We start from the raw sequence: 7415 nt of genomic DNA on the forward strand, positions 1-7415 counted from the left end.
TCAATCAATATAAAAGCCAATGAGTAGTCAGAGAAGGGCTTTAGCGCTCAGTAAACATCCTCTCTTCTCTATCAGTCATATCTACAGTAATGAATCAGACAGAAAGCATTTGACCCAGCAAAATTTACTCCCCTGTCTGAATCATGATTTCTACAGTTCTGATCCTTAGAGAGCAAGCCACATAGATTTGTTTTCTCTTTTCTGTTTCCATGCCCAGTTCTTTCAGTCTTTGTTCACTGCATCGTGACTGAGGATGTCATACAGTCTACTTGATAAGCATGTGATTCACTTTTCATATATTAAGATCTCTTAGCTTTCCTTCAGCTTTATGGGAGTGGAAGGGAAGGGGGATTATATTTTATTTCTTATTCCAGTAGCTCCTGAGTGTTGATAATTAGGTTTGGCTGTGAATCTTGTGAAGTGTGAGAATTAAGCTATGAATTGTCATAATAAAAACAATTGGCAACATTTATTATTTATTATTTTCTGAGCACTAACTCCTTTAATCCTCTCCCAATCCCATGAGAATTGCTATATCCTTGTTACAGAGATAAAGAAGAATCTTAGGGACAGGAGACCCCAGGCAACGGCACACGCTAATAGTGAGAGAGATAGGACTTGAACTTGAGAACTGATTGGAGCCTGCTCAATCAGTTGTAGTAATAATGATAATAGTAATAATGTAGTAACAATGATAACAGTGTAATATTGTAGTAATAATGATAATAGTGTAATACTATGCCAAATACAATGAAGTGGAAAGAGAATGGCATGGGATTCAAAGTCTGCAATATGGGTTCAGGTTAAAGTCATGACCAAACTAGTAGTGTGACCTTGAGCAAGTTATTTAACTTGGCTAAGCCTCAGTTTCCTCCTTTGAAAAATGGATTTAGTAAAACAAGGGCAGGTAACAGGCTTGTCTTCCTTGAGTGCCTGTTGTCCCTCTGCTGTGTTTCCTGTCCCTCTACTCATGACTTTCTCCCTACCTCCTTGGATCCCCTTCCCTTTCCTGCATGCATTCATTTTGAAGCTCAACTCATTATACAGCTAAAGTGCTAGAGAAAACCTGTAAATGGCCAAGGTTGTGCTACACACTCTATGATGGGCACTAAAAACCAGCAATCAGTGAGAGTGAGGTTAGGGGATAGTCTTAAATTATGCAGAGAAGCATTATTTATTGAACTTGTTATTCTGCAGATTTGCATTTCCCAATGTGCATTTTTTATATTAACAGGAGTGTATTAGTCCGTTTTCATGCTGCTTATAAAGACATACCCGAGACTGGGCAATTTAGAAAAGAAGCAGGTTTATTTGTACTTACAGTTCCATGTGGCTGGGGAAGCCACACAATCATGGTGGAAGGCAAGGAGGAGCAAGTCACGTCTTACATGGATGGCAGCCGGCAAGGAGCCGGCAACTCATGCAGGGGAACTCCTCTTTATAAAACTATCAGATCTTGTGAGACTTATTCACTGTCATGAGAACAGCACAGGAAAGACTTGCCCCCATGATTCAATTACCTCCCACCAGGTCGCTCCCACAACAGGTGGGAATTCAAGATGAGATTTGGGTGGGAACACAACCAAACCATATAATTCCACCCCTGGCCCCTCCCAAATCTCATGTTCTTATACTTCAAAACCAATCATGCCTTCCCAACAGTCCCCCAAATTCTTAACTCATTTCAGCATTAACTCAAAAGTCCACGTTCAAAGTCTCATCCAAGACAAGGCAAGTCCCTTCCACCTATGAGCCTGTAAAATCAAAAGCAGGTTAGTTACTTCCTAGATACAGTGGAGGTACAGGCAGTGGGAGAACTTGGCCAAAACAAAGGGGCTACAGGCCCCATGCAAGTTTGAAATCCAGCAAAGCAGTCAAATCTTAAAGTTCTGAAATGATCTCCCTTGACTCTATGTCTCACATCCAGGTCATGCTGATGCAAGGGGTGAGTTCCCATGGTCTTGAACAGCTCTGCCCCTGTGGTTTTGCAGGGTACAGCCTCCTTCCCAGCTGCTTTCAAGGACTGGTGTTGACTCCATGAAATTAAGTTTGGAGATAAACAAAATTAAACTTTTGTTTCTTGCAGGACTTCTCAGAGCCTTTAATATACTCATGTGCAATGTGAATCTCCAAGTGGACAACGTAGTATGCATTGATTCCCACATAAGCCCAAAGGGGAATTCTTTTTTATTTTCCGAGATCATGTTGTGGGACCATTATTTAGCAGGAAAACGATGAGAAAGACTTGGACAGGAATAGTGCCAATTAATAGATGTAGGAATCAATGATTGAGGATCATTATTGCGACTTAGGGAGGGGACAACATACCTCCGATTCCTTTGTAGGGCTAGAACTTGAGCCTTTTGTGGAACCTACAGCTTGGCCCAGGTTGTACAATAGAACCGGATTGTTCCTAGAACTACAAAAGTAAAAGCTGGTTCATGGATTTATCTAATCAATCTCCCGGGGTGTAGCAACCCTAGTCCCTAGTCTTTACCCTATTACAGGCCATGTAAAAAAAGTCTCAGTGGTAGATGCATGTGAGTCAGGGACTTGAGAAATTTGGAAAAATAATGAAAGAATTTGGAAAAACTAGGAAAGAACCAGAGCAGAAACACAAAGGTTATCCAAAGGTGAGAAGATCCTAATAATGAGATCAACCTCTAATAACATTCACCCTCCTCAACCCTAACCTTAATCTAAAGATGTTAACTGGGCAGATGTGTACAGTTGAGTAGGTTGTGTACTGTACAACTCCAGCGGTGCACATACTTCAAGAATGTGGACTGTAGAATGGTAAGTATGACCTAAATAATGTTCTAGAGATTTTCTGCATACAACCTTCATGGTCATACACAGTGGCCCTGGACATAAACTCAGCAACTAGGTAAACTGAGAATGCACACTTAAAAATTATTATTTTGATCAGACTGTAAGTGGTTTTTACATCCAACAGAGTTCTTAAATGCAGGGGCAAACAAATCAAACTGGCCAGCCAACCAGCTAAAAAGGTACAATAAATGAATTCAAAATCCTTGAAAGACATGATTTGGGTAATTATATTTTAAATTAAATTCCTATATTTCCTTTAAAATATTGCAGGAAGTTCTCTGTTTTCTATTTCTAGGATAATGTCACCCATTATTATTTTCTTCTATATAAACAAGAGAACCCATCAAAATTTGCCAACTTGCCAACTCCGTGTCAAAACATGTTAATAGAGTATGAATCTTTGCTCCACTTTTAGGATTAGACTGTGAGTATTTGCCCCACTAAGAGGCCTAAATTTTACACAGAATCCACTTCAGCCACTAGGTTCTTTAGAGACCCAGGATTGTCTTTAACCTGATGTGCCTCAGTTTCTCTACTTGTAAAGTAAAGGTAAAGAAAGTGACCTCCCAGATTGAGTGAGTATGAAGTGATAAATTACTGCAAAGTAGTATTCAAAGGAGAGTGTGCAATTAATGCTTTATAATAATCTTTCCAATATTGAAGACATAAAGATGAATTAGTTAGCCCCTTTGTCTTCTTTGAGAACGATGATAAAACCCTTACTTGTGTGTTGGTGAGTCTAATTAAGGCAATTAATACTTATTAGTTTATACGCTGTGAAAAATGTGTACTCATTGCTCATTTGGTAAAATTTATAGTTTTCTAGAAGTTTGATGAACTTTTTGTTTGGCTATTGTCAATATTAAAAAGTTCTTTTAAAAAAGACATTGACTTCTTTTTATTTTTATTTTTAATTTTTTGAGACAAGGTCTTGCTCTGTCACCCAGGCTGGAGTGCAGTGGCACAATCTCAACTCATTGCAACCTCCGCCTCCTGGGTTCAAGCAATTCTCATGCCGCAGCCTCCCAAGTACCTGGGATTACAGGTGTGCACCACCATGCCTGTATAATTTTTGTACTTTTAGTAGAGACGGGGTTTCACCATATTGGCCAGGCTGGTCTCAAACTCCTGGCCTCAGGTGATCTGCCCGCCTTGGCCTCCTGAAGTGCTGGAATTACAGGCATGAACCACCACACCTGGCCGACATTGACTTCTAACCAAAAAAAAAACAAAAAAACAAAAAAACAAAGTGTCCTCAGTATATTTAAATGTGAAATCTTAAGAACAGAGATTTTTTTTTTTTAAGTGTGGTCCAAAGTATTAGCTCAGTGATGTTATATAACTCAGAGTATGTATCTATAAAGCAAGGTTATAAATGCTTAATTATGTTAAAAATAACTTTCAGATTCAAATAGATTAAAAATGTCATCTGTGTTTCTTAGTCAGGGACCCAGCAAATTGAGAACTTTTAAAATTACTTTTAGAACATGACGGTTAATGTGTGATGAAAGCTTATAAAGGAAGTCTTTGTCTTTGTGGCATAGCTTGTGGTTTTGAAAACGGAGAGCCTGATTTTGCCAAAGTGTAGTATGTATGTGGATAGTTTTCTATTCATTGACTGTGAATTTTTCATATCAATATATACAAATTTTATAACTATACATAAACACAATTTAAATAATTCTATACAACTGTAAATTTTTTTTTTTTTTTGAGGCAGAATCTCACACTGTTGCTCAGGCTGGAGTGCAGTGGTGCAATCGTGGCTTACTGCAACTTCTGCCTCCCAGGTTCAAGTGATTCCCGTGCCTTAACCTCCCAAGTAGCTGGGATTACAGGCATGCGTTTCACCACATTGGCCAGGCTGGTCTTAAACTTCTGGCCTCAAGTGATCCACCCGCCTTGGCCTCCCAAAGTGCTCAATTTTTAAATGTTATTTGCTGTGAGACCAAAGTCAGTATTCAAACTTCTAAGTGGAAGGGACTCAGTCCAATTCCTGGTGTGGGAAGGATTTCTGGCTGCTGTGATTTAATGACTTGGGTGTATGGGATTTTTGTGTATGGAGGAGAGGGTTGGTGAAAGGGTAGCAGGGAAAGGAAGGCAGGGGTTGGGTGGGGTGGGGGAAGGAGTGAGGTACATAACGTTTGATGCATGATCTGACACCCTATGAGAATCCTCATTGAAATTTTGAGGAGCCACAAACTTCCAGGGAGTTAAAATCTTTTCTCTGTTTTACAAAAGTAAGCCTTGTCTTGCTGTCTGCTTCCTCATCTTCAAATAAGAAGCTAGGGCGTAGATGAAAAGAAAGATTTCTTCTAGCCCTAGGATCCGTGATTGTAAGCTCTCCATAATCGTCTCAGGATCGGACTGCTTTGCGAAATAAAATCATTCTATTTGTAAGTGATCAGGCTTGTTGGAGAGGTTGGCAATCCCATGGGTTGGGGGTATAGAGGAGGAGTGTGTGGGCCTGAGCTTGAGAGAGACAAGGGTTGCAGGCAAAGCTGCAGCAAAAACTGGAGTAGAAAAAGCACAATTCTCATTTTGTTTTGCTGTGGAAAAGGGACCTGCTAAGAGAGTTCAAGATTAGAATGACTCAGTGAATATTTAAGTATGGTTATTTCTTCCGTTTTCATTAAGCCTTCTAAATGCAGAGATCTATAAAGCTGTGGCTTGAGATTTTAGAGAAAGAATGCAGTGACATGAGACCAAAATGATGTGAGGTGATGACATCAGCATCAGAATGCTGTTGCTAAGGTGAGCCTGTTTTTCTCTCTAATCCAGCTGGAAGGCAAAATAATTGCCCATTTCTGGTAAAGAATATATCCATGACATGATCCCTTTTCTGTAGCAGATAAAACAAAGCCAGATGCCTTCTCTTTGCACAAATTATTTTAAAAATAAAGATTAAAATTTCATTATAAAACATAGCACATGTCCTTGGGAGAATAGGCAGAACATTTTACGTAAGTTTGAAATTTTAATTTATCAAGACTATATGCTGAGATCTAAATGGATATCGGAATGAGATAGTGTGATGAATCTACTGGGAAAGAGATAGCAGTATTTTGGATTTAGGGAAAGGGAGATGGGGAAATATCTAAAGGTGTCAAAGAAAGATCTCCAAGCTTATGGTGGCTGATAGAGGGAAGAGAGTGAGGAAAGTCCTGGATGTGAAGAAAGACAGGCAGAAGCCACCATGCTATGGCTCTCGATAATGGATGGTGCCCTTTGTACAAAGAGAACACTATCAGTGGAATTCAGAAACAAGGGGTGGGACTCAGGCAAACTGGAGGCCAAAGTGGTTGCATGCAGAAGTCCCTCCCACATGAACGTTTTCCAGAATTGCTCCTGGGGTTTGAATATTCTGCTTGGAACACACTTCTCCAGGGATTTCTATTCATTTGACAGTGGAAACACACTCCCTTACCCCTACGTGTCTCTGTTCAGAGGACGCTTTCTCCATGAGCCTGTCCTGGCCCCACAGTAGAAGCCGCAGCTACCCCCTCCCAGCTCCACCTGATTGCCTGATCCCCTCTACCAGGCCCAAATTCTCCTTTTCCTTTTATTTTTTTCTTTGCATTTAGCACCTTCTGATTTGCCATATAATTTTTCTATTACATTTAGAGCCAGTGAGGTGTCGCAGTAGAGAACATGGCCTCTGAAGCCAGCCTGCCTGGGGCAAATGGGCTGCACCACCTGCCAGCTGTGCGACCCTGGAAAGGTTACTTAATCATTCAGGTGTTTTCCCATCTGTAAACCTGAGATAATAATAGTGTCATGGATTTCACACAATAGCATTGTGCTTGACTCGGTATAATCACTATGCACATATTTAATAAATAGATGTCTCTCCTTGTCGTCAACACTACGTGAGCTCCCCAGAAGCGCTTGTCATGAGTAGCATTTGACGGAGGAAAGAGATGAGTAACATGTTTTCCAGAAATTGATGTTTTCGCTGAAACATGGAATTTAGACAGGTTTAAGCTTTGGAAGGGTAGTTATACCCATAGGTCACTGGACAGCTACCAAGGGCCCTCTGCTGGTCAGAAAAACCTGGGCAAATCTTCTCTAAGATTTGCCTGAGGAGAAAGGCTACTGTGAAGATCTGGTCCAGACAGGAGATCCTGGAGCCACAGGGACTTCTGGGATAACCATGGTTCTGAGAAACAAATAGAAAGTAGCATTGAGGTGTGCTAGATGCCTCAAGTTAGTAAAGCTAAGGACCTCAGTCAAGTAAGAACATACAGAATCAAATAAAAGAGGTTGAGTTGAATGAGGTTGAATAGAGGTGACAGAAAAAGATCTGGAAGCTATGGTTGTTGACAGAAGAGAGTGAGGGAAGTTCTGAATGTGAAGAAAGATAGGCAGAAGCAGAGATGGGCACAGTCTAATGAACAGGAAAAAAAACCATTTTACCTGGGCCAGGGTTTCCCAAAATATAACCCCCAAGAACACCATACTAGTTACATTTCTTTTTTTAAATAAAAGAGCCTCTGGTAAAATTAATTCTCAGACACAGTGAACTAGATACCCTGTCTTGGAAATTTGCAATACACATTCCCAGAATCAAGGCTCTGAGAGGT

This window comes from Pongo pygmaeus, chromosome 14, assembly GCF_028885625.2.
Source record: "Pongo pygmaeus isolate AG05252 chromosome 14, NHGRI_mPonPyg2-v2.0_pri, whole genome shotgun sequence".
Lineage (NCBI taxonomy): Eukaryota > Metazoa > Chordata > Mammalia > Primates > Hominidae > Pongo > Pongo pygmaeus.